The 26,703-nt window shown below is 35.1% G+C and overlaps 1 long non-coding RNA gene across 1 annotated transcript; it reads right to left on the bottom strand.

The window, feature by feature from the left end:
* Nucleotides 1-11,058: 11,058 nt before the first annotated feature.
* LOC120323633 lies at nucleotides 11,059-19,893 on the bottom strand. The gene is made up of 4 exons (XR_005564289.1): nucleotides 19,528-19,893; nucleotides 13,113-13,247; nucleotides 12,144-12,217; nucleotides 11,059-11,244 (listed from the first exon to the last, which is right to left on the bottom strand). It is a non-coding gene; the product is annotated as an uncharacterized LOC120323633 (long non-coding RNA).
* Nucleotides 19,894-26,703: the final 6,810 nt, after the last annotated feature.

Below are 26,703 nucleotides of genomic sequence, written 5' to 3' on the forward strand. Positions count from 1 at the left end.
AGCACTTTCCCCCAAAGCCACCCCCTATAGCTCCGCCATGCCCTCCAACCACACCCCCATCCCCAACCAAAAAACCCTCTCCACCCAAATCAAATACAAGTCTGAAGCTCCTTATATTCTGGCAGCAGGGGGGAGGGAGGTGGACAAGGAAGGAGAGGTCTTAGCAGTGAAATAGTTCTGGGACTATTTTTATGTCTTCCAAATGAGGCACAATTTTGAGCTTTTTGATGTAAAAGGGTGTTGGCTTACTTAAAACCTTCTGACTCATCCTGTGTTTGAATCAGTTTTCGAGTTCATTTTGGAGTATCTCTCAGAACTGTAGTATCAAGCTTGAAGCAACCTCTAAGTTCATTTCAATTTTATCTTAATTAAAACTAATCTTTAACAAAGAGTCATTAGGAAACATTTTCACAGAAATGGTTTTAAATAGTTGTTAACTGGTACACAGCTTCTGGGGTTTTTTTTCCCTTTTTATACTCTGAAGCATGTGTAGGGGATGCTTTTGCTGCTTCCATTTAATAGTGGTTTTCCACATTTGTGTAATACTCCTGAAGCCATTCTTTGCATCAAAATTCTGCAGACAGAATGCCTGCAGCATATAGCACATGGCCAATTTAACCTGTTTGATAAGATCATGTAGTTTACTCCACTCCTTTCACCACATACTCAAGAAATGTGATGCTAGAAAACGGAATTTTGTCCTCAGTGTTTGACCCCTGAGGTACATTTCTTCAAGCATTTTAGTAAAAAATTCCATTTTAGTAAAACTGCTATTAAGAACATTGTCATTACTGTTATTATTACAGCTGCTGTTACTGACAAACGGAGCTGATTTTGTAAAATGCAAAGCATTACTAAATAATTTAGTGTCACAGCATAGTGCATTCTTGCAAAATGGTAAAGAATTCCAGGTCCTCTTAGTTTCTTATTTATTTTCCTTCTGCAGTATCTTAATTCACCTATACTGTGTAAAAAGATAACATCAGAAAAAATAGACTATCTGTATGTGTACAGGCAATTGTACTTCCAAATATGAATATACAAAATTGTTTGCCATCAGCTGCAGTGGTGAACTGAAATTCAAATTTGTGAAAATTTAATAATTTTCTTATATGGATGTGAGTAAATCTGTAAAGCTGTCAGTCAAAACAATGTAAAAAGAGACCTAATCTATAAAGTCATAATGCATAAAGAATAAATGACTTTGGAAACTATTTATCAATTAAGGAAAAACATGCCAAGCATAAATAATGGATGCATTTTTTTTATTTCCTCCATAAAACGTAAACCAAGTGTTCCCATTAATTAAATGCGTTTGATGTAATCTCCTCTTTTAAAAGGATATTCTTCCATCAAGGTGTAATTAAAGACTTTCCAAGGGAAATGCAATGGAAGGGTTAATTTCACTTCTGACAAAATTTTTCAAAGTCAAGTAGAAAGTTTTGTATCATTTTGTTGCTGTGTGGTTATGCTACCTACCTTTTTCCACTTAGAGGAACTCCTTGTTTACACATAAAATTTATAATTTACTTAGAAGGTTTTGTACACATAGCTTAGCCACAGAAACCAAAATGGGGCAGGAGTGACTCCAGTGTGGATCTGGGTCCAAGAGCCAGTTTATGAGGTTAGAGAAGTATAGCTTACAAATTTCAATAAGTTTATGCCAAGCTACACCAGCCGCAATTTTGAAAACCTAGGAATTTTCACCGTGAAGTTTTAAAGCATTCCAAGTAAGCAGAAATAGGAGAGTAGAATATAAACAGTTATTTAAACATGATACAATTAAGTAGCACTTCTTTGAAAGAGCAAAGAAGCACTCAAATATAACTGGAATATGTTCTGTACACTTGACCCTATATCTGTTCTTATTGCATATTCAAATTATATCATTTCCTTCAGTGATTTTTCTTTTTCTTCCTTTGTTCCCTTTTTCCTTAAATCCTTAAATCCTTTAAAAAGTGTTGCATGTACCTGATAAAATGTAAGCTTGAAAATATGAGTAGATGAATTTCTCTTGATGAGAAATAACCTTTTTCATCATTTAAAACTCTATACAAAAATAATTACAGGTATGGGTTTTTTAGAAGTGGGAAAAGTTTACCATTTACATTATTTTCTTTTCATCTGTATTCCAGATAAATGAGTAAGAATTAAGTTCATTTAGTTTAAACATTTAGGAAAATTGCTTTTCTTAACTTGAGAGTAAGGTCATTAATAGTTTAATACATTTTCTATTTTATTTGTTTAATTCATTTAAATTTTAACTTCTGATTCTGTTATTCACACCATGCATGGCAATATCAGAAGAGATGTATTCTAGGATGAATCTTAAAATAGAGTGGTATATGTAACAACTTGCTCAACACACCTTAAAGTGAATTATGAATATTACCTTATGGCACGCTGTTGAACTGCATAACAGAAGTTAAGAAATCAATTAATGTATTTCTCAGTAAAACAACCTGGAAACGCTTGAGTATGGTGAGAATGTTACCAGCTACAAAGCTGAATACTGGACTGACTTTTCAAATAACTCTTTTTACAAAGAGAAAATGATAGAGTGACGGAAGGTCAGGAAGCTCCTCCAGGGGATTGCTGTATCAGAGGCACCAGTACAGTAATGAATTGTTAGGACAGCATTGTAAACATTAGCATGCTAAAGATTTGGGTGATTTACTGAAGCATTTGTTAGACATTCGAAAAATTCATAACCATGGTATACAGAGAAAAAAAATCTACTTGGCAAAGCTGTTGATTTTTTTTGTCACTGTAAATGTGGCAAACCAAAGGGAAAAGATCTTCCTGTGGAAACAAAAATGTTAATGTTACCTCATAGAGACCCTAGGCCATTCTCCTAGTCTTACCTGGTGCAAAAGGAATTTTACAATAAAGAGCATTTATGGTGACAACAAATATTAGATTGTGGCAAATAGTATCTTTTAATTTTAATACACCCACCCCTTCTACTCTCTACTCTCTCAGTGAGCTTCTTGTATGGGCAGCTGCCCTGCTCTTCATCCATTTGCTTGCAGCAGTATTTGAACTCCTCTCTGATGGGTTGGGGTGGCTGCTGTCATGGGCTGAGAAGCAAAGTACCAAAGCTGGCTTACTGACTGGTTGCTCCAGCAGCCTGCAAGAAATGGATGGATGAGTTGTGTGGCTCTTCTGAGGAGCACAGCTGGGGCTTGAAATCCTGAGAACATGTTAAGAAACACTGCTTTCTGCATAGGAGAAGTAGGGATTTTGCCCACTACTGGATCCAACAGCTGTTCAATGAACTATCCAACAACCATCCCCTTTCTGAGGAAAAAAGGCAAACTATAACCCCATGTTTCTTGTGCCTATGGGATAGTAAAAGAGGGGTCTTTAATCAAAGTATATCTCAGAGAAATGCATAACACAGTAAAGATGAGAAATATGTTGCCTAAAAGACGCAAGGAGAAAAAAACTCCTGGGCAAATTAAGTAATAGGTAAGATAAGGGAAGGTTTTAATGAAACCTCTCAGGCTCTGGGAACACAAACCATGCGCGTGCCCCCTTACTCACGTGTTACATTTTTTGTAATGGTGTCCATCCTATTCCTGTTAGTCCACCCCTCGGCCTTTGCCCCATTCTGCCCCCTGACCCGCCCCTCGGGAATTGAGTCTGGGGGAGTTTTGGGATCCCCTCTTCCTCATCTTCATCTTCCTTGGACCATGTACAGTCCTTGGAAGCTTTCCAAAGTTCTGGGTTTGAAGGTTGCTTTGCCTGGGTGATATTTTGTTGTCCAGGCCAGGGTGCATAAATTCTTAAACAGAATGAAGGCCTACCTTGAAAAAGGTAGACTAATTTTAATACTGGAATTTAGGGGTAGTTGGTAGAGTTGAGTATGTGTAACTGTTGTGCTAAAGGGTGAGGGACATAAGAAATACAACTACTTCTAAAATCTACAAAAATTAAAAAATCAAAAAAACTCCAAGGCAACAAATATAATACAAGCATTACCTCTTTATATCTTAAAGCAAAACCAAATAACTCACCTTTCTCATGATTTGCCCTACTGCCACCAAGAAGCCTACGTGTTTGTATGACATAATTTATGAAAATAAATTTGAATAACTTTAAATACTACAGTCCAGATCACTAAAGGTGCAACCAAATCAATATGAGTACTACTCAGTAACAGATGTGTAGATTTAGATGTAGGATTAGATGTCTATTAAAAAGAGTCCTTTCAACAACTTGTTCTTTTTATTTAAAAAATATGCAGAAGTTCTAAATATGTAGGATCTTCAGCTCCCAGTGAATAAAAAGAAGGGCACAAATATTCTTCCATTTTTTTTTTGTTACAAAAGTACTGTTTTGTTACAAAACATCTTGACCATAGGTTTTTCTGAGGGGAAGTTATTTCACATGGAATGAACTGTAAGAAAACTATAAGTACATGCCTACTCAAAGAAATACTTTTTTCAGAATCCCAGAAATATCATAGACAACATTTTCAAAAGCATCAAATTATTTTTATTGTCATTATGTATAGTCAATGATTTGTCCAGTTTTACTGAAAGAATTCAAAGTATATGTAGACTGAAAAATATTCCATTGGAGCTGATAGTCTCTTACAAATGCAAATTTCATTATTAAAACAATGTGGAAGGATAGTTCTCAGTTTTGTGCTACACATATGTTAGTCCACTGAAAGTATGAGACAAAAAATATGTTTTTAATAGTTCTATAATCATGCTTAATTAAATAATACACAACATTTAAAAGCATCCTTGAGTGATTTGGTGAAGATTCAGATGACTATAACCAAAAGCTTTGATTGTTAGGTTTATTATTTATAATCATTTATGAAACATTACTTCCAGAAATACTGTTAGCAAGACTAAGTTTTCTTATGCATAGGCTACTATAATGACAACAAAAACCTACAATGGGCTTTATTTTGATATATCGGCTAGCCGTTTGTGGCACCTTTGCTTCTGAAATGCTCTTTTTAGTTAATTTTGGAGTATTTTGAAACCACGTTTACTGCTTCAAGTTGGAATTCCCTGATAAAATCAGGAATGTGTAGAGTAGGAAGATTTATGGTAGTATAACTCACTAAAGAGAGCGTTACATAGACATAAATGTTGTCAAAGTAGCTGCAGTTCCAGCTTAAGTAATGAGGAACTCCCAAACTGTCCAGGATTTATAGCATTTAGGATGCAATATTAGAAACTTTGCCTTATTAACAAATATATCTTCTTGGTCTGAAAAAAAATCAAAACCAAACACCAACCAAAACCCCTTTTGCTTCTCAGGGAGACTAAACAATGGCATGGTTGGCACAATTAACAGAAGATGGAAAAAAACCCCTAGAACTTTCTGGTTATTATTTTTTGCTAAAACTCCCATAAATTAGAAAAAACAGCTAAAAGGCTTTTCTGTGGTCATTAGTGACACTGTCTCAGCCCCACAGCCACGTGGCTCTGTCACACAGTAGGGTAATAACAAGTTAATGAGAAGGATGAGGCCATTCAGAAATCCATGCCAGTATGTACGAAAGTGAAGACCAGACACTGTAATTGATACTGCTCTATGTCCTACTGTACATCAATCCTTTCTAATTGTTTTCCACTATTGCTCTAGGAAAGTGGATATGACTATCTCAGTATTTTCAGTGTTATAAAACATAAAATAGACCTGGAAAGGAACTTGGGGTATCATAAAATCAAATTCTCTCCCCTAGGACAAAATCAGCCATAGCCAAGGTATTCCTAACTCATTTATTTTACCTGTTTTTAAAAATATGCCAATTATATGGATTTTAAAAGCTCCCTAGACAATGTATTACAAAGCTTAATTACCCTCACCAATAGGTAGAACTTTACCTTTTTTTACATCTAACATATATATCCCTCATTGCAAATTAAACCCATTACTTTTGGGCCAATGGAATAAAGAACAGTTAATTGTCTTCCTCTTTTCAATTGCTTTTTATTTACGTGAAGGCTGTTACCTTGTCTCAAGGTCTTTAAATTTTCCTGAACACAGAAGTAATATAAGAAAACAGAGCTATGGGGCACATTAAAAAGTAAATTGTTGAGCAAGTGGTGAAGCTATTTTGGAATAAGAGGTAAATTTTCTATGCATTCACTGTCCTTGACTAAACAGTTCTGTGGTATAAAGGGTTAGTAAATCAAAAATCATACATACGTATATATGTCAAGGCAGATTCAGTTGTATTTTAATAAAATACTGAATATATTATAGAAGTCTGTCCTCTCTGTAAAAATCTATCAGATCAAGGTAATTTGTGATGATGAAAGGATACACTGGTTGATTTTTTACTATTGCATTATTAGTTGTATTTCATATAGGGGAATCTAAGTTTATGAATGTTAATGTAGTGAGACAGGTAGAAAGGAGGGATCTTGTTCTGTTGTTCAGATGGGAATAATTCTTAAAATACAAATAGAAATTTGTTTGAATTTTCTGTATTAAAATATATTATCAGCAACCTTCTGTTTCTAGAAGCACTTTATCTGAGTAAAAATAATTCTCAGTTTATAAGGAACATCTTTAAATGTTTACGATATTTTTTAAAATAGAAATTAAAAAAAAAATAACCCAACCTAGAAAAGCTTTACTTGTTAACTGGCTCTTCAGAAAGCAATTGTTTTCAAATGTTGTTTCATTTCAGCTTTGAAATCATGTGTATGTGCAATATATTGTTTACATCCTCTTTCTATATATCCCTGAATAGCCATAGAAACAAAATATTCAAGAAAAAGCTTTCAAAAGTCATATCAGAAAAGCTGAGACAGTAACACAGATCTGAATAATAAATAAACTAAACAAATCTAAGCTAAGGTAGAAGAGTCATAATAACACCCCCTCCCCTTTTTTTTTTTTCTTAATTGTGATGAAAAATAACACAGTGTAGTTAGAAGTAGCATTGATAACACATGCGAATTTGTGTTTCAATCACTCGACAGAGAATGGTTTAATTTGATTGTCTTTTCTATTCTTAAAATTACAAAAATAGGGATTGGGACATTTGCCAGGTCACTAATATGATTCAGAAAACTGTTTTTTCCCCTGAAGTCATACTTTTACTTTGTAAATGTGGAGCAACTTTCATATTCACTGTATTTTCATGACCTTTTTTTATTTTCTTTATTTTTTATTAATAATCAGAATGGCTATAAAATCTTTTTCTTCACTGCTACCTTCAAGACTTTTCATATGGAGTTGATCATGCAGGTCTTACTAAAATCAATCAAACTAGGCACTCATTCCTTAAGTCATTCCTTCTTTTGTTGACTGCTTACAACTAAGTTTAGTAGGTGTTGTTACTGAAAAAAAGTACGGAGAAAACATGGATAAGAAAAACCCTTTCGTCTGATGGTAAGTAGAAAATTTAGCTCAAAGACAATAAAATATCAGCATGGTGTGAATATTCTTGGATTACTGTTGTGTGCAGTAGAAAGCATGACTGCATTTGACCTCAGATCCTACTTTTTGAATTGTCCTTTCCCAGTTTATTTATCCTTTTGTCTGTCTGGTGGAACTTCAATGCTTCCTAACGTAGCTTCATTGATTACCTATGAGGTAAAAATGATGGATCTTCTAAGCAATTGAACTTCTGCTCTGCTAAGGACACACAAGTTTCTCTTTGCCTAAATCACATCTGAGTTTGACTCCAAGACTTTTCATCCATAAAAAACTGCTTTCATTTGATCCATAGGCTGCTACAACTCCCCATCTTAACAAAGGAGAGCTATGTGTGAGGTACATGCTAAGACATGAACCTGCAATTCAAAGGAATTCTGAGTATGAATCCCGTGGCAGCACTTAAAAGCCTCTGTTCTCGAGAAGAAGAAATAAGAAGATTTGTGCCTTTCTTTAAACCAAGGTCTAAAGCAAAACGTTGGTGTCTCTCAAGAGGCTTCATTCTCATATAGTTACGGGAATTGATGGTTATAAAAAGTCAATGAGGACAGGAAGGAGGGCCACAGCATACACATCAGGGAAATATATACAGTGGTATTTGTATTCCTGGTGCCAATATTCAGTAAGAAGTAAAAAAAATAACACAGACCAAGCGTATATTTATTGTGCTGTTTCCAGACTTAATGCATAAATCAGGAGCACAGTACATCGATAAGGAATAGAAATTATTAAGGGTGTGATTGTAATCAGACAGGGAACTGTGAAAACACTACGTGATGCTTCATATTGGCTTGTCTTCAAAGGCATACCTATCAAGTCTGTTTCTGTTTGATGAGTCTAACCGCTGAGCCTGTATTCCTAACTTGGAATTCCGGTTGTGTTAGTTTTATTTCATTCATAACCTGCACAAGTTTGGCAGCTGAGTGAAAGATACATTAAAAATGTATCAACTTCTTCACATATATTACTCTGGGGCACTGTCTTTAGAGAAAATGTGTCTTGTCACCTAAACTGTGATGCAACTACACAAAGCCCTTGTTTTGTCATTTAGCACAGAAAATAATTGATTTAATCTAGTCTTTAAACAAAATATAATTATTAAACAAGAACTGGTGGAAGGCAAACAGGCACAGGACTAGGGAATATAAAGAAAAAAACATATCACATATACACAGTAGTTTTTATAACTTTTAAGCTAATTCAACTTCTGGTCACACATAGTTTTATCAGAACCAGAGCAAAGGTACATGGGCCACGAAGTTTGGAAAGGTTAAGAGTCAGGTGTACTCCGTGTTTTTTGTTTGATCTAATTTCGGTGTAATGCAATGTTGTCTTGTGGTAGGGTCCCTCAGAGCAAACAGAGTCAAAAGGGGTAAGAGTTATGCACAGAGATATCATTCACACGTGCCTGTATGGGAAATTTCCCTTCATAATGTTGGACAGCTTAGTACAGACGTAATTACAGCTCTCTTTCTGGAGCTGTACGAGGTGCAGGGGCTGCAGGGGGGTCTGTGAGGGGAGGCCGGGGCTGCCCTATGCAGGACACAGTCGGTTCCAACCGGCTCCAACCCACCTGTGGCAGGGCACGGCTGAGCCCACAGCCGAGGGGGGTGCCCCTCAGCAAGTGCACGAACAAGAAAGGACAGAAAATGCCACGGGGAGATACTGGGGGTGGAGGGAGGAGCAAAAAGAGTGAAAAGTAACATTGGGAACAACAAAGTGCGGAAAGGCGGAAGAGAAACAACAGTAACTCAGTGGTGGAAAGTGATGGAGCACAGAAAGGGAGAGTGGAGATGCAGAAGGAAACTGCTGCCTCCTAAGCACAATGCCTAGTGGTTGCCTCATGGAGGTAACTGAGTGTTACTTGCAGTGATATAAAGGGGGGAACAAGCGGTACTTGGGGTGATGAGGAGCCTGGGAAAAAGGGAGAACAATAATTGAACATTCATATTACTTAGCAATAAATGAAGATCGTTTCACAAAGTTGAATCTGTTTTGTCCACCATAGTAACTGGTACTTGTCTCCTGTCTTTGCTCCCTGTCTTCATGTCAATCCAGAAACCTTCTCATTCTTGTTCTGTTTTCTCTCCCTTCTCTCTCTCTCTCAGTGTTAGCCAAGGCTTACCCACCACAGGTACAAGCATTTTATCTGCACATAGTGCCAAGGAGGAGCAAGGCCAAGAAAATAAAGTCATTTGTGTGTAAATATTGATATATCTCTGTATGTTTATATATATATATATTTAAGGAAAAATGAGAATGTTAATCTCAGTCTATGTCTCTTAAATCAGTAGAACAGTTTTACAAACACTGCCACAAACAGGAATAATTTATTTATGTTTTATTTGAACCAATCGAAGAAAGCAGTAGCAAGTACTGTATCCAGGAAAAAAGATAAGTTGTTAGGAGGGAGGGGTTGTTTGTTTTCGTTTTGTGTTGGGGATTTTTTTTGTTGCTGTTTTTGGCGTTTTTTTACAGATAATGTAGATTAGCTGGTCTAGTATCATGGTATTAAAGACCTCATGAGAAATTACCTTTCACCTGTGTGATGATATCTTCTCAGCAAGTATTACTTCAGTTTGGATAATTCAAATATTTGCTTCTTTCCTGCTAGAAAGATGATATCTTCTGTTCCTGAGCCAATATATAGAACTAGGAACAAATTCAGAAAATTTATCACTTATTCAATATAAATTGGATTTATGTTAATTGTGGATGTCTTTAAGTCCAAAATTTGTCATAGTTCTAGCTGAAAGCCTACTTGCTAGTAAAGGAAAAAAGAAAAAAAGATAAACTTTGAAGCAATTGTAAAAGCAAATGAATATTTTTCAAATTTGTAAGTAAGTCCAACAAAGTACAAGAAAAGTAGTAGAAGCATAAGAGAGATTTAAACTAAGAAACCATACATAAAAGTTAGCTTTGATCAGGCATTTGACAAAATCTTTCTAGAGAGGCATAATCGTATGAACAATTATAGATATCTATTCATCCTGTAGCCAAGAACAAAAGAAATGTTATGCATTTAAGATCCCCATACTAACATAAAAAGAAAGGGTTGATCCAAATAACTGGAATACTGATCCATTTATTCATATTAATTTATATTTTCTGAATATCTAAAGTGTTATTATTTTCTATCCTAGAAAATGCAAGTTCTGTTCCCCTTATTTCATAAAAATATTTTAATCAAATTTATACTGTTTAACAGAAAGGTAGCATCATAGTGATAATGATGATATAAGGTCAACTTTATAGCAATTATTTCTAAGAAAATATTAATATATTACTCATTTGTTCATTCATTCAATTTAGCTTTAATACTTTTAGTTTCACTTTGCATCTATGAAGAAAAGCTGGGTATTTTATCATATTTTCCTTACCTAAACAAAAGTGCAGATGGTAAGACCCAGAGAGAGATTTTGTGTAAATGTTTTTCCACAGTTTTTTACATAGAATAGTAGTTTAGTTTCTAGTTATTAAAAAAAAAAAAGTTATTGCTTAGGTTATTACTCCAAAGACATGCATTATTTAGGCAGTACAACAGCAACTATGATTTTTATGTAAATTTTTCTTTTCACAAGAGGTGAAGCAAATTCAATAGAACAAATAACTGTGAAATACTGAACCAGAAGACACACAAAAATCATGTGCAAATGAAATTTATTTTAGATATGAAAGAGTGGATGTGATCAGAAAGAATGTTGAAGAAGTGCCCTGTTCAGAAAGATGTTAATGGTCAGGCATATAGTAGCCAGATGACAATTATATTTGATCGTGGTTCTTTGAGTCAATTCACCAAAGTTCAGGCAACTGTAGACTGTAGAACTGTTAAAACAAACACCAAATAGTTGCAAATGCACCAAATTCTGTCACACACTTCGTCAGCAAAGGAATGAAGCTTTACTTCTGAACCTGGTTTGGAGGCTTTGATTCTCACATTGAGAAGCATCAGCTGGAAGACAGCTTGGAGAAGCATACTTAGAGACAGAAAGTACTGTTTCTCCAGGATGAGTCTGACTTTTTGTTTACCCACAGAATTCAAAGCTAATACAGACCAAATAAAAATCTTGGAACATAATTTTGGAAAAAATGAAGCAACAAAAGTAAAAATTTCATTTTGGCCTAGGATGCAGCAGGACTCAGTCAGACGGCACCCATCAGGCCTGGCCTGATCTATGCCTGCATGAGTTTACATTTAAACATTAAATATGTTCCCCATCAGCTCAGAGCTGTTAACCAAAACTACCATTCAGTGGTGGGTAATTTCTCTGATGCTGCACTGCACTTGATCTTTGCTTCTTCAGCTACAGCTGACAGTTGAAGAAACACCTAATTTGCTGCAATCATGCTACAGAATTTCATGGAAACATGCAATTGTTCATAGTGGACAGGTAAAATCATTTGTAGCTAAAAATGAGGGAATAAACTTCTGCAACTGATGTTGGTGAGACTTACCTAGGGAATGGATGGCCAGTATCAAACCTAGCTGCCTAATACTACATTGAAAGTAGTTACCCCCTTAATACAGGCATTGACTGTTGGCCTTCTGATCATTTTATAATCAATCTAAATTAGAAGACTTCTTAATTTTATTTATGAAAACAAAAAAATTCAAAATCTAAAAAATTTTTGTAGGATGATTTTTTTTTCTGACTTAAGAGGTTAGTGACTGCTTCTAAAACAGTCAGGAGACACTGCACATTGCCTTGTAAGAGCAAATATACCTTCTTTAAGAACTCTTCTTGGGAACAGTTAGTCTGTAACCATCCTCGAATCTAGAATGCTGAGTGATCTGAGGCTGGATAGCAATGAAATAAAAAGGAGAGAAAAAATTATACTTTAAAAATAGAATTGGTACCAAAAATAATGGAAAAATACTCTTAAAGGACAAAAATGTATTCAGAGTACTTCATTTTAGATAAGAAACCACACAAATGTTAAGAAAAATAAAAATAAAAGAGTTCAAATATTTAAATTCTGAGATTATTGTAAATCAGTTTCCAAAGAAAATATATGAATTTAGAATATAAATTCCTTTAAATGCATATATAAGGTACAGAAGTATACATATTGATATAATAAATGTAGGCAAATTCTTGGACTATATTATCAAGTAAAAGGACAGTCAGTGGAAATGGAACACAATAATTTTTACTACGATAAGATGATAGTTTGAGAGAGCATTGATCCAAATCCATAACCATTACATAAAATTTGTATTCAAAAACACATTGTGGATTCAATTAAAAAAAAACTTTTAATGTTTAATTAATTAAACTTTTGTGGCACTATAATTTATAATGAGAGCTGAGATAATCTTAATTTCCCAAGGGTCTGAGATGATCTGAATCTAAACTAAATATGCAAGTTTCAAGTAACTTTTCTTTTAATAGCTACTTGTTTTAAAATATGAAGGTAGAGCCTCAACAACAGTTTTTTGCAAGGTCTCTATAAGAATAGTACACCCTGCTAAATTCTGAAGGAGTTCAAACAGAGTATTTTTCCAGTGATTTCCAGCTCTTCAAAGAATAAACCTTTCCTGGCCTGAAAGCTCTCTGTATAATAAACTAGCCAGTTTTTGAGGGAGCCTCTGGCATTGGAATATGGTTATAAGAGGTCACCTTCATAATATGGAAATTTTCAAAATTCAAAATCAGTTTGAGCGGCAAGAAAGTCTTCTAAAAATCCCTTACCTTATTAAATCTGTGAGTAGAAATTCTCCCCTTCACAGTAACCCACTCAGGGATAAGGAATATTGTCATGGTGATGAGGTAGAAATAGTTTCCCCAAGGCATTCTCAGCAACATTCTTTATGCAGTGTGAATTTTCTGGAAAAAATTCTCAGTTAGAATAAGGACTGTCCCATATTTATACACCTAAGAATTTTTAAAAATACAACAGTATCTGGAAATTAATATTGAAAATCCACAGAGGTGGCAGAAGAATAAGCTTAAATATAATTTAAAAGCATAAGTTCTCCCATCAAGTCAAATATTTGGGACTTGTACAATGGTTTTTTAAGAGTACCTAACTAAAAAAAAAGTAAAATAAATTGTCTATACCCTCCCACGTCTCTTCAACACTCACAAGCTGTAAAGGTGAAGTTTACCACACAGAATATTCAAAAGATTTAGTCAACTGGAAAACATATCTTGATACACTGGAGAGATCCCTAATCTCTCTTGAGCTGTTAAAGCTACAAAAGTGAAAAATTCTAATAAGAAGAGATACTTGCATTTAATAAGAATTTACTAATTTTAATCCTAGCTACCTCCCTTCTCCCTTGTGTTAGCCTATTCATTTCTGCTAATATCCATATTATTGTACACCAAACCCATAAATATAAAAATGTTATTCAAATATGTCAGAAATGTTCTGCTGGGAAGTCTGTGGGGCATTAAGACATTCAGGGTAAAATAAAGAAAAGTCAAAAAAGATAATACAGTGTTAATTATATTCTTTATCTCTCTGTTAATGTGGAAGAAACCGAGGAAGTTCCCATATTGGAAACCTTTACAGAGAACTCAGAGAAGGTGTAGAAATAAAGTGCCTCTGGAAGTGAAATGCTAAAATAGAAACTAGAAAGCAAATTTATAAAATGAAAAACAAATCCCAAGGACATCTCAGCTGATATTCTCTCATCACTAGCCTCTCCCTCTTTCATCCTTATTAATTTATAAGATTGGGGGGTACTGTCAAACTACACAAAATTGTGCTCAGTATTTGCTTATTACCCATAAATCCTTTTTGTTTTTTTTTAATTTACTGAATCATTTTATGTAATCATTCTCTTTTGTAAAAGTCATCAAAAGCTTCAACTCAAAACGCTTTAAATATCTGAAACAATGGCTGAAGGAGGCAAATACTAAGTAAGTTTCAAGAGTTATATAGGAAGTGTGAAGCTCCTCACTCTCCTCTGAAAAAATAAGCACTCTCTTTCTGTTTTCCAACTTGCTACTTTTGTTTGCAGAGTTTCATTGTTAATGGATGTGCTGCTTTTGGCTGTGGTAGAAATATTTTTCTTCGCAGTGGTTGGTATGGGGCTGTGTTTTAGATTTATGCTGAACACAGGGTTGATAATACAGAGATGTTTTTGTTATCGCTGAGCAGTGCTTACACAGAGCCAAGGCCTTTTCTGCTTTTTGTACTTCCATGCTGCTAAGGAAGTCGGGGGTATATGGGAGGTTGGAAGGAGATACAGCTGGGACGAGTGACCCAAACTGACCAGAGGGATATTCCATGCCATATGACATCATGCTCGGTATATAAAGTGGGGGGAAGAAGAAGAAAGGGGGAGATGTGTGGAGTGATGGTGTTTGTCTTCCAAGTAAACATTGTACATGATGAGGCCCTGCTCTCCTGGAGATGGGTGAGCACCTGCCTTGACATGGGAAGCAGTCAATTAATTCCTTGTTTTGCATTGCTTGTGTGTGCAGCTTTTGTTTTCCCTATTAAACTGCCTTTATCTCAATCCATGAGTTTTGTACCTTTTACCCTTCCAATTCTCTCCCTGACCTTACTGGTGGGGGAGTGAGCAACCAGCTGCTTGGGGCTTGACTGCTGACTGAGGTTAAACCGAAACAATAGACCAGGCGGATTTTAGGAGTTAGGAGATGGTACTGAAACCTGTGGACTCAGGTAAGACAGTTCATATAAATTAGGTACTTTACACCAACATGCAGTAGTTTATCCTAGGGTCCTTACATAATTCTGGAAAGGCTCTAGAAAGTCTGTACTAGAGCACAGTACAGCTCTGCTAGTTCTTTCACAATATTTCAATAATCTGAAGTTCTCTCTCCTTTCCTTTCCTTGGACGCCGCTTTCTTGTTCTATATCTCCTACAATGTCAACAAAGTGAATCTCTTCATGTGTAGAGTAATGCTGGGATATATGGGCATGACCAAAAGAGAGATTATGGTTATTTCCCCCCAGAGATGTGAGAGAAGAAATTAATTAAAGTGATCTTTGTTTTCCCTTTTGTGCACAGTTTCAGACTTTGGAAGTAATCTCTTTCCATTGACAATAATTAACAACCTTAACAAGGATCCCTGGAGAGGGCTTTTCTAATTGAAAAGACTGTATATAAGTGGAAAGAAGGAAAGAAGGTCAGTTTGGGGTTTTGGGTGGCTTTTTTTTTTTTTTTAATGAAAGCATGCATAAATGGAATTCACTTGATGAGTTTTTCACTATGTCAGATGCAGGATCACAAATCATGGTGCTGTCTTCTAAAATGGATAAAACTCTTATTTAACTTACATCTGTAATGAAACCACATTACTGTGTAGCATGGAGTATCTTAAGATGATGATAAATCACCAGTGCTGAAGAGACAAAAGGGGTATAGTATAAGGGACAGGTTCTTTTCACAGACTCAGAAAACAAGGAGACCAAATTGAATAATTTCCTGAGCATACTAAAATACAGATCTATGTGACAGGGTCTCTGTGAAATGATACTGGTTTGGTTCCTAATCAATAGAGAGCATTGGTATCTGGTTGATTTATTAAACTCATTCTTGTGAAATCAGTTTTAATTTGCTGAGAATCTAATTGCATTTATTGTATGATGGTGTCAGGGTGCTTTGAGCCCTGGACAGGCCTTTGTAATAATTTACATCTGATTAAAAGAAAAAAAATAATATTTTAAGAACTCAAAATAAAACAATTCTTGAAATATGGGGAGAAATTATATCTCTGCTCTAGGAGGGCTCCTCAGCACAAGAGAGACATGCAGCTCCTGGAACAGGTCCAGTGGAGGGCAGCAAAGATGATTAGGGGACTGAGGTAAATAAATCTCTTACAAGGAAAGGCAGAGAGAGTTGGTCCTGTTCAGTCTTGAGAAGAGAGGTCTGAGAGGAAACCTCATCAATATCTTTAAGTATCTGAAGGGAGGGTGTCAAGAAGATGGAGTCAGGCTCTTCTTGGTGGTGCCAAACAAAAAGACAAGAGGCAATGGGCAGAAACTGATGCAGAGGAAGTTCCATCTGAATGTGAGAAAGAACTTCTTTACAGTGCTGGTTACTCCACACTGGAACATGTTGCCCAGAGGGGTTATGGAGATCTCCTTCACTGGAGATATTCAAGAACCACCTGGACACAATCCTGTACCATATGCTCTAGGATAACCCTACTTGAACAGGGAGGTTGGACCAGATGACCCAGTGCGGTCCCTTCCAATCTTAGCCATTCTGTATTCCTGTGATAGACATTGTTAAAAAATCATTGTTAAATTATTATTTTTTTTTACTGCAAAGACAGTAGGAAATTCTAGGTTGAAATATTTCCTGTAGAAAAGCTATTGCTATTTTGCCTTCTGATCATTGAATTTAACATAATGTTTTCAGGAGCCTTATGCTTACTTAGCCCATCTTTCACATATGTATTATTCCCAGTACTTTAAATTGTCTCTAAGCAGGATGAATCTGCCAAATCAAACATGAATTCATAAATATGTATATTTTTCCTTGTATCAGAACTGATTGGGATAGGGTTGACTTTGCCTGTAGCCCACACAATTCTGTACTTTTTATTTGAGGCTGAGATGATGTTGATAACACATTGGTGCTTTAGAAATTGCTGAGCAGTGCTTGTGCAGCATCTAGGTTGTCACACACACACTTGTACACACATACACACTCATAGGTGAGGACAAGGGGTAGTGGCAAAAGGCTGGGAGGGGACATAACTGGGACAGCTGAGCCAAACTGACCAAAAGCATGTTCCACATAACAATAAAAGCTAAGGGAAAGCATGAGAAAGGAGGGTCACAGGGGATTTCATTATTACGATGTCAGTCTTCTGAAGAAAATGCTACATGTACTGAGGCCCTTCTTACCTGATGATAGATAGTTTTGCTTTTGTGTACACCCTTTTCATCTTATGTTAGACTGTCTTTACCTCAACTCATGAGTTTTTCTTCTTATTTTCTCACCCTTCCCCACTGAAGATAGGGAGTTAGAGAGTGGCTTGGTGGGCATTCAGCTGCCAGCCAAGGTTAATCCAACATATGGGTCAAAAAACCAAACCAAATATCCCAAACCAATACCCACCTCTACTTCCTGCATGAAAACCACAGATTTAGGATTACCTATGATATAAAAAATGGAGCACTTTTAGGACATTATAAGACTAGGGGCCACAGACTGTCCACTGTTCACTAAACATGCAACCCTTAAAGCATCAGAAGTAGCCATTTATGGAGGGGGAAATCTACAGAAAACTGCTCAAGATATGAAAATTAAACATGAGACTTTAAAATCCCTGTCCCTTCCATTCTCTTATGCCATGGTTTAACCTGACAGGCAGCTAAACACCGCAAAGCTGCTCACTCATTCCCCCATCCCCCTGTGGGATGAGGAGAAAATTGGAAGGAACAAAAAGTAGAACTCATGAGTTGAGGTAAAGATGGTTTAACAGGACACAAAAGGAAGGTAATTAATTACAACGATAAAGTAATTAGAACATATGAAACTAGTAAAGCACAATGCAATTGCCCATCCCCCACCAACTGATGCCCAGCCCATTCCCAGGACCTAGGTCAGCTTTTGCCTTAGGTTTATATGCTGAGCATGACATCAAATGGTATGGAACATACCTTTGGCCACCTTAGGTCTGCTGTCCTACTATGTCCCCTCACAACTTCTTGTGTACCTTCAGCCTCCTCACTCGTGACATGGTGTGAGAAGCTGAACAGTCCTTAATTTAGTGCAAGCTCTGCTCAGTAACAATAGAAATGTTGTGTTATCAACATTATTCTTACCCTAATTCCAAAACACAGCACTGTACCAATGACTAGGAAGAAAATTAACTATATCTCAGCTGAAACCAGGACATCTGGTCATATAACAGCTGTAATGTCTTCAGGGAAACCAAATTTGTTTGTCAGTCGGTTTATCAACTGCAGATGAGACTGATTGCATAATCTCTTCCCACCTGTATCAAACAAACTAACCAAACTTTTCAATTATTTAATCATTTCATTCAAGTCTTGTTAAATCTGATTTTCAATGAATCTTAAGTCCTCATCAATGCATAGAAAACATATTATAAATATTTTTTTAATTATTACAAAAGTAAACAGTATATACTTAATTTCAGCACAAAAATATACAGAAAAGCCTACATGCATTCATATAAATTATGTTAAGGAATACACTATTTTATATTTTCACAACATGTAAAGTGTCTGTACTGTTTGATTTTAGGTCCAAGGTACCTACAGTTTAATTCCTTGAATGCTAGAGACTGAATACACTCAGTACAATAAACATATCTCAAAATTTCTTGTTATGCATACTCATTCACGCAGTTATTCTTCTTGTAAACATTTCATAAGTTTTGACTCACGTTCTTTAATTTTTTTCATTTTTTTAATGGAAAATATACTGTGACATAGTGTAAGTAGCTACAGCTTTTGCCCAGCCTTCCTTTTATTTATAAGAATAGCACTGTCTGACATATCCTTCCTACAAATTACTTTGATATGGGTTACACGTCACACTTGTCACTGAAATCAATCATCCAGAGTTCTATCCTGGTGTTACAATATGTGTGGACATCATGTGTAGAGTCAGAGTAAGAGGGTACCAAAGACACTTCAGTGACATTTCTACCCTGAACCTTTTTAAATAAAAAAAAAGCCCCAAAAATTACTAACAAGTAAAAATATTTCCACAAAAATATCAAAAATATTGAAGTAAAAAGATTCTCTAAAGAAACTGTGAAGAAATTAATGCAATAGAAAGTAAAGAATTCAGATTTTTTTCCAATTCAATTATCTGCTGTCTTCCATGTATTTAATTTTAAAATCAGTTTTATTATAGCGTTGTTTTGCTGACATTTTGGTTGTGGGGGTTTTCTTGTGTTTTTTATCTAACAAGATTTCACGCTAAAATCTCCCCACTTTTTTAAATCGTCATTTTGCACAGTATTATCATAAATCTTTAACTAGGTATTAGCTCAGACTTGGGCTCTTTAACTTCTGACATCCAACCTGTTCAAAGTTAGGTGGATTCTTTTGCATAATGGCTCAAACACATCTTTCCTATAGGTCTACCTCACTTGTGCATCATTTCTCATCTTGATTATCCAAAACATTGTTTCCACTTACCTTCTGTAAAGTCCTAGGTCAAAGCTGCAAGCTGCCCAGGAATTTTACTTATATTTAAGGCTCCAAAATAATTCACCACCTAATTTTTTGTAAAGCCTTTTAGTTCTTTAATACCTTGAATTTGCATAAAGTGGACATGCTACATGTGTTTCCTAAGAGACTTCTTTTAATTTAAAGAGAAAATAGGCATTTTGACAAAAGGTTCCAGGAGCAACGTACAACCAAGCAGAAGAATCATTTTACAGAGTGCCGAACACACACCAATCTACACCAGTTAAGAAAAATGCAACAGGTTTTAAGTTACCCTCAAGAGATTACAGAAAGAGTAAAGGAAGAAAAGAGAGCAAGAAAGAAGGACTAAAGAAAGAGATTAGAATAAGAGAGAATTGTATTGGTACCACCAAAAGGTCACACGTTGATAGCACGTCCCAAGAAAAATGCAAAATAGAGCCCCTGTGCACCTCTATTTATATGGTCTGGCTGGTGTGGCCACCCCTCCCAGGTGGGACATCCGGTTCACTGACCACTCAAGGCCCTCTGGGCCAGAGTGACGGGTGGTGCAGCCAATCAGAGGCTCCAGGGGGCGTGGTGTGGGCGGGCTAGCAGGCAGACATTTTTTGATTGACAGCTGTCAGCCACAGGGCTCCTGTGCCCTGTGTATTCTGTGTGGCCATTAGGCTGAAGGTCATATGGCTCCTGATACTGGAGGCCTGGCCATAAGGCCTCCAACCTGGCTCTTCCCCAACACACACAGAGTTGGTTGATTCGACCCAATAATTAATGCAGTGAGATTAATCCAGTATCTCATACCTTCATGAAATGCAATCATGCCTTTCTGATAGCCAGCCAAAAACCTAATACAAAGCTTTTTTCTTAGTCTGTCACTTTAGTTGTATAACTCTTCTTCTACACTGTTCTATTGGCTGCTTTTCTGACAGAGGAATAGAAATAGACTTATCTTCAGAGTCAAGGATCTTACAGATTATATCAGCTCCCAATTATTATTTAATATTAAGAGAATAAGTCTTGTTTATGACTAGCAGTTGAGTCTAGCTTCATGAACTTAGGAAAAAAAAAAGAAACAATTATAATTATTATGAGACAAACTACATGAATTCCAAGAGGAGGTGGGAAATTACTCTAACCTACTTTGCTGACGTTTTAACAAATGATTCCCATGAGCACCTGCCAACACATCACATAGACTAACACAGTAATGGGTTTGGCTTTCCTTCTGACTAATTCAGTTTTCATGAAATGGGAATTAAGTCATAAGAAATATGCAAGTTCTTTGATAAGTAAAAATAGTTTAATCTTCACCTACTTTTAAATCAACTGTGTCAATACATGACCTATAAGATAATGTTTGCTGAAAAATGCTTCATTTTTCTAAATATACTCTTTGAAAAGGAAACTCTTCCTCCCTACTGCCATCTTACAGAGAAAGAGTTCCTTGAAGTATTGTTCTAGTTTTTTTTTCCTATCCATTATATCTTTTATATTAATATTATATATTTAGTCACTTATTTAAAAAAATAATTCTGCTTTCTTTTTCCCTTTACATAGCTAATAGCCTAACATAAAGACTATGACGGTCTTTATGTCATAAAAGAAAAAGCCAATTACAGTCCTCTTTCAAGCACTCCATTTCTGATCTCTCAGTCCTATTCCTCAAAAGAGAACAAATATCTAAAAGAACAGACTAAAATGCAGAACAATTTTAAATGAAAAAGAATTCAACATATATCATGGCATATCATATTTTTCCATGATCTCATTCCCTGCTGTTAAAGAATTTTCTCTGCCTTAGGTTTCCTGCAGAACTGTCTTAAACATCTGATTCCAGGAAAAAAATGAGTGGTACAGCAATAGGGACAGCTCAAGCTGTGTGTGCCAGAGAATCACAGAATGGTTCCGCTGGAAGGTACCTTTATGATCATCTGTTTCCAACCCACCTGCCATGGGCAGGGGCACCTTTCACTAGACCAGGTTGCTCAGATCTCCATCCAACCTGGCCTTGGACACTTCCAGGGATGGGATATCCACAACTTCTCTGGGAAACCTGTTCCAGTGTCTCACCACCCTCACAGTAAAGAATTTCTTCCTAATACCTAATCTAAATCTAACCTAAATCTACTCTCTTTCAGTTTGAAGTCATTCCCCCTTGTCAAATTATTTTGAACTATAGTCAGAATCACCTATATATCTGAAAACACGAGTAGTAGCTGGAATATAGGTTTGCAGTATATATGAAGATATTGTAATATATGTGAAGATCTGAAATCTGTGTGATTATTTTTACTTCAGGTAATCTCTACAACATTGGGAGCTGAAAAGTGAGCAGTTTCAGAAGCTTAGGAGGAGTAGAAGAAAACAGGAAATATTTCTCAATGGTGATCTATGTATAACAAGGAATCATGAGGGATTTTGTTTTAGTAAAAATAAACAGAAGGTGAAAAGAGGAAATAAAGGCAACATAAACAAAAATGACAAAATGAGAAATACAGAAGCAGCTTGTTCCAAACATGGCCTGTCTTGTCAAATTCAAAAATTAATCAGTTAACATGGATTGAAAACACAGTGTAAGAGAAAAAAAAAACAAACCACAAAATACTATAAGGTGCAGAGATAATGCTATAACCATGTTAGATGACAAAAGAAATGTCTAGAAAAACTCTTAGCACAAAGTGGAGTGTGCAAAGTCATTATCAGAACCTGAGACACAAAAACAAGAATTTTATCAATGTTGGGCATTATCAATATCTATAACCAAGGAACTGTTTGATGCTGCAGAAGTCTTAAAAATTCAGTTCTAAAACAAAGGCCCTGATACATAAGGCACAGCAGAATCTGTTCACATCCACTATTTTATTTTTATTGCATCTTCTGTGTTTCCTTCCACTTTCTTTGACTTCATTGATCTTATCTCTGTTATTCTGAGAATTGTATTACTCAAATAGCTGGACCTGAACATTTTACAGCTGGCATATGGCCAGCATAGGTGAATAACATAAGATGTAGAAACATGTTCTATTTTCATTAAATAGCAAAACTATCACTGTTTTCAACAGAAACAAGGTTTTGGTCACAGATAGATTTGCCTTATCAGTATTATTTCTGTGTATAAAAATCATCAGAGTGTGACATAACAGTATCTGTTAACAATCAGCGATACTTTACAATAACTGATTAAAGAATGACACTTTTTTCTCTCCTTTCCTATATTGCATAATCAATCAAAAATAAGTATCTTTGAAATTCATGGTTTGTTGGGAAAATGATTTCTTTTTTTTAAAGTGCTTTTATTATCTATTCTGGAAGTTTCCTTTAGAAACCACAAAATAAATGCCTGCTGCTCCATTAAGAAATCTCCACTTGTATTCTGCAGGCATCAGTTTTGTTTTACTCTCAAATTCCTAGTGGGGTTTAAAATTAAAATGAATGTTTCTGTTTACTTTCTAGTATATCCAAAAGCCTAATCAGTGATGTCAACACATCTCAGTGTTTCTCTATTCATGACTGATATAGGCAGTAGAGGAAGCATTGGGCACTGTTCAGTAGGCCAGTCTCTGGAGGATATTTTTTATGTTGTCAGCTGTGAACCAACTGAACTGTAATAAATAGTACAATTACTGGAAATAAGACAGCACACTGACAAGACTGAAATAATATTAAGCAGGACACTTGGCAAATACATAATCTTTTACCCAAAATGAATAGAATATGAATCAAAATGGGAATACAGCAGTATACCCAGAAATTAAAGACATTCTTGGTCTCTGAATCCCATTTTAGCTTTTTGTTTTCTAAAGCCCTTTATCTCACTAACAGTGCAGTGTTCTACCTTCCATGAGTGCCCTTGTACTCATATATTCCTGAATGTCTTCTTTTGTTAAGTTACAGCATTCATAAATGTTGGTCAGTTATCACTTAAAACTTTTCTTAAGATAATCTTTCATATGTATTTCTCCACGTGAAGCTGTCACTCCATCATTTAATCTTGATAGCTCCCTATATGGACCATTATGTTCCTCCATTCACATTGCTTATGAAGCAGCTGTTTTATATGAATCTCTTTTGTTCTCATAGTCATCGCTGTCACTAGCACAGCTGTCTTAGTTGTATGCTGCCTTTGTTGATTTCAAGTTAGTGAGTCTATTTGCATCAGTTGATAATCTGGATCTAAACCTTTGTGATCAACATAGGACAAATATTTCCTGGGGAGAAACAAATAACAGGCACTTTAGCATAAGCCTTTCTTTTAAAATACAATATAAAACATAATTTATTGATGGATTTCATTTGGAAAACAGAAAAGAAAAAGAAAATCTTCTACCTCTTCTTCTACATAGCAAATTTAAAGCATGAATCCCTAGAGAATTTGACTATTTTATATGTATATAAGAAATATTGTAAATTAAATTTTATTTCATTGTTTTATAAGATAAGCATTTACATTCCCACCATCCATAAAACACTAGACATTGCAAGTGTACCTGCCACTTCAAATAAATTCCAATGTTAGTTCTGGGAGATATGGTTTTTTTCCCCACAAATCTTAAGGTTAGAGATCTTTCAATTTACTGATACAAGTTTCCTAAAAATTCTGCATGAATTCATACTGGACATCAGAATCAGTTTGTGGCATCATTTCCTGAGATGTATTTTACAACATTCTCATGACACTAACAGAACTTACAAGGTCAGAATATTATTCAACTGTCATGATGGTTGAGAAAAACAGCCCCCATTGATGAACCCTTTAAAAGTAGCTAAGAGCCAAACAGAGAATTCAATTAATGCAGCATGCTTTTGATCAGTGTACTTGCTGGACATTAAGTCTTTAATACTGTCATTAGTACATTCATTTTCAACCCTGTTAAGGAAGTCTTACAAAAATTGTCTTAAATTTTACTTTAGTGGATTACAAATCAAAATTTTTGAAAAAAGTAAAGTATAGCAGAGGACTACCTGGTTTTTAATGCTGAAGCATACTGATATTCTAATCAGATTTCATAGATAACTTCTCTTAAAGCATGGAATAACAGCACAAAGAACCTCATTACTCTTATACATTAAGTAACTGATGAATATTTTATACTTTATAGTAAGAAAAATATTTATAAAGGTATATCTAAAGATTAAAATATATTCAACCAATATTAAACAAATTATAAACTAATATCTACTAGGAGCAGATATTTATTCTGAAAGAACACGCTGTATTACAATACAAAATAAATCACTAATGTTTTTTAGAAAAGGTATTCAGCATAACTGGGTTCTCAGTATAAGTCATATCTGTCAGATCACCTCTGACAGAAGAAAATACCATAGTTCTCAAACAGCAGAAAAGGAAGTTAGGAAATGAAAGTTAATAGGAAAATACAGGCAGCATTATTGATTCTTAGTGGAATTTTATAACCCCAAAAATTAAATATTCTCATTTTCCATTTTCAAAATAGATCTCTCCTAATTTAAGCCAGAAATGAAACATATTAGAGGAGGAAATCAAGGTTAAGTTGTTATTGCGAATCTCTCTTTCAGGTCCAGTTTCCATCCACATATTTTTCTCATCACAGTCACTTGTCGGATATCAATTCTAAAATTACTATGGTAGCAATTATTAAATCTGATCTGGTTTTACTTGTTTTTTGCACAGAATAAATGCAAATTCTTCTAATAAATAGAACTATTGCCCTGATTAATCTGCAGTGCCTTTGATTTGTGGCATGCTTTTCTTGATGGCCACGTAAGCAGAATTAAACAAAAGAGTTCTGATTGTTGCACACAGAAATCTTGTTTCCTTGTTATGATTTCTTTTTCTTTTTACTCTTTTTTGTTACCTTTGCATCTGGATTAAATCTATTTCATCTGATCATAAAAATGTTCTGATTAGAAGAATGCTGTATCTTATCAAAACTGGAATCAAATCAGCAGATGATGTAACCAAGAGAGAAATAATTCTACCTATGTCTTTGTCACCCAGAGATAAACCAATACAATGCTTAGCTGGGAGACTAGTATACAATCAACTGCGATTAGTTGCATAATTATGACTTTGATCCTCCAGATTAATGCTAGGATTACTTTACTTACTAACTCTTGCTGTTAAGGCAGTAACTCTAAGAAATAACCTTGAAAAAAAATCTCTTGTCTTCTAGACGCAATGCTGTTGATTTACACTGGTAATAAGTTTTTATCTTTAAAAAAAGAGGAAGTTTATGCTATTTGCACCAAGATTTCAGGAATGATAATAAACAGTTGCTTTTAAATATTAGTATGTGATTTAAAAATCTCACCATATTAAAACATAAAATGCTAAATTAAGCTATTTTTTTAAGTCTTTATTGTGGAAATACTGAAAACTCACTTCCCTTGTATGCATGCTTGGCAGAGATTTGAGGCTGAGCCAGCGGAAATTTTTTCTAATATTTCTTAAAGAGATAACATTGCCTATATGGATTTCCCTTTTTTTTTTTTTTTTTTTTTTTTTGTGTTTTTTTTTTTTTTTTTTTTTTGAGTTTCCAATAACAGGGCAGTGATCTGGATTGAATATCTGAAAGATAAATTGGTTTTATCATAAAAAAATAAACTCTGGATGTCTAAATGGAGAAATTAATCATGTGAATTGCAGATTGTTTTAAATTCTGATATGGACAATTACTGTTTGTATGATCAACTTAAATCTGCAACCAGAATTCTACTTTTCACATGTATTTATGCTTGATATTTCTGAATGATGTTACAAGATTTTTAGAATATCTCATTACTCCAAACTACTAGAATTACTCATTTTGCACTTGAGAATAGTCATCTACATAAATGCAGGATAAGGACAAGTAGCAGTTTCATAAAATTTAATATGAGGAAATAATCCAGCTCCACATAAATCAAACTTTTATTCTACCACAAAAGAAAAACCATCAACGTGTTGGCAGATAATTTTGTAGACCCAACTATCTACAAGGTATGGAAAGGGAGTCTTCTGTTTTACCCTACATTCCTGGGGTCTATACTGAGGAACTGCATCCAGATCTGGACACTGCACTCCCCAAAAGAGCTCAGTTCACAGAGCAAATTGAGAGTTATTTAAATTAGCAGTTATATAGAAACAAAATGTATGAGAGTGGGTTAGAAAAGAACTTGTTTAATTTCTAAAATGTAAGACTGAGT

Source organism: Pipra filicauda, unplaced genomic scaffold (genome assembly GCF_003945595.2).
Source record: "Pipra filicauda isolate LSUMZ 115617 unplaced genomic scaffold, ASM394559v2 scaffold303_size993520_pilon, whole genome shotgun sequence".
NCBI lineage: Eukaryota > Metazoa > Chordata > Aves > Passeriformes > Pipridae > Pipra > Pipra filicauda.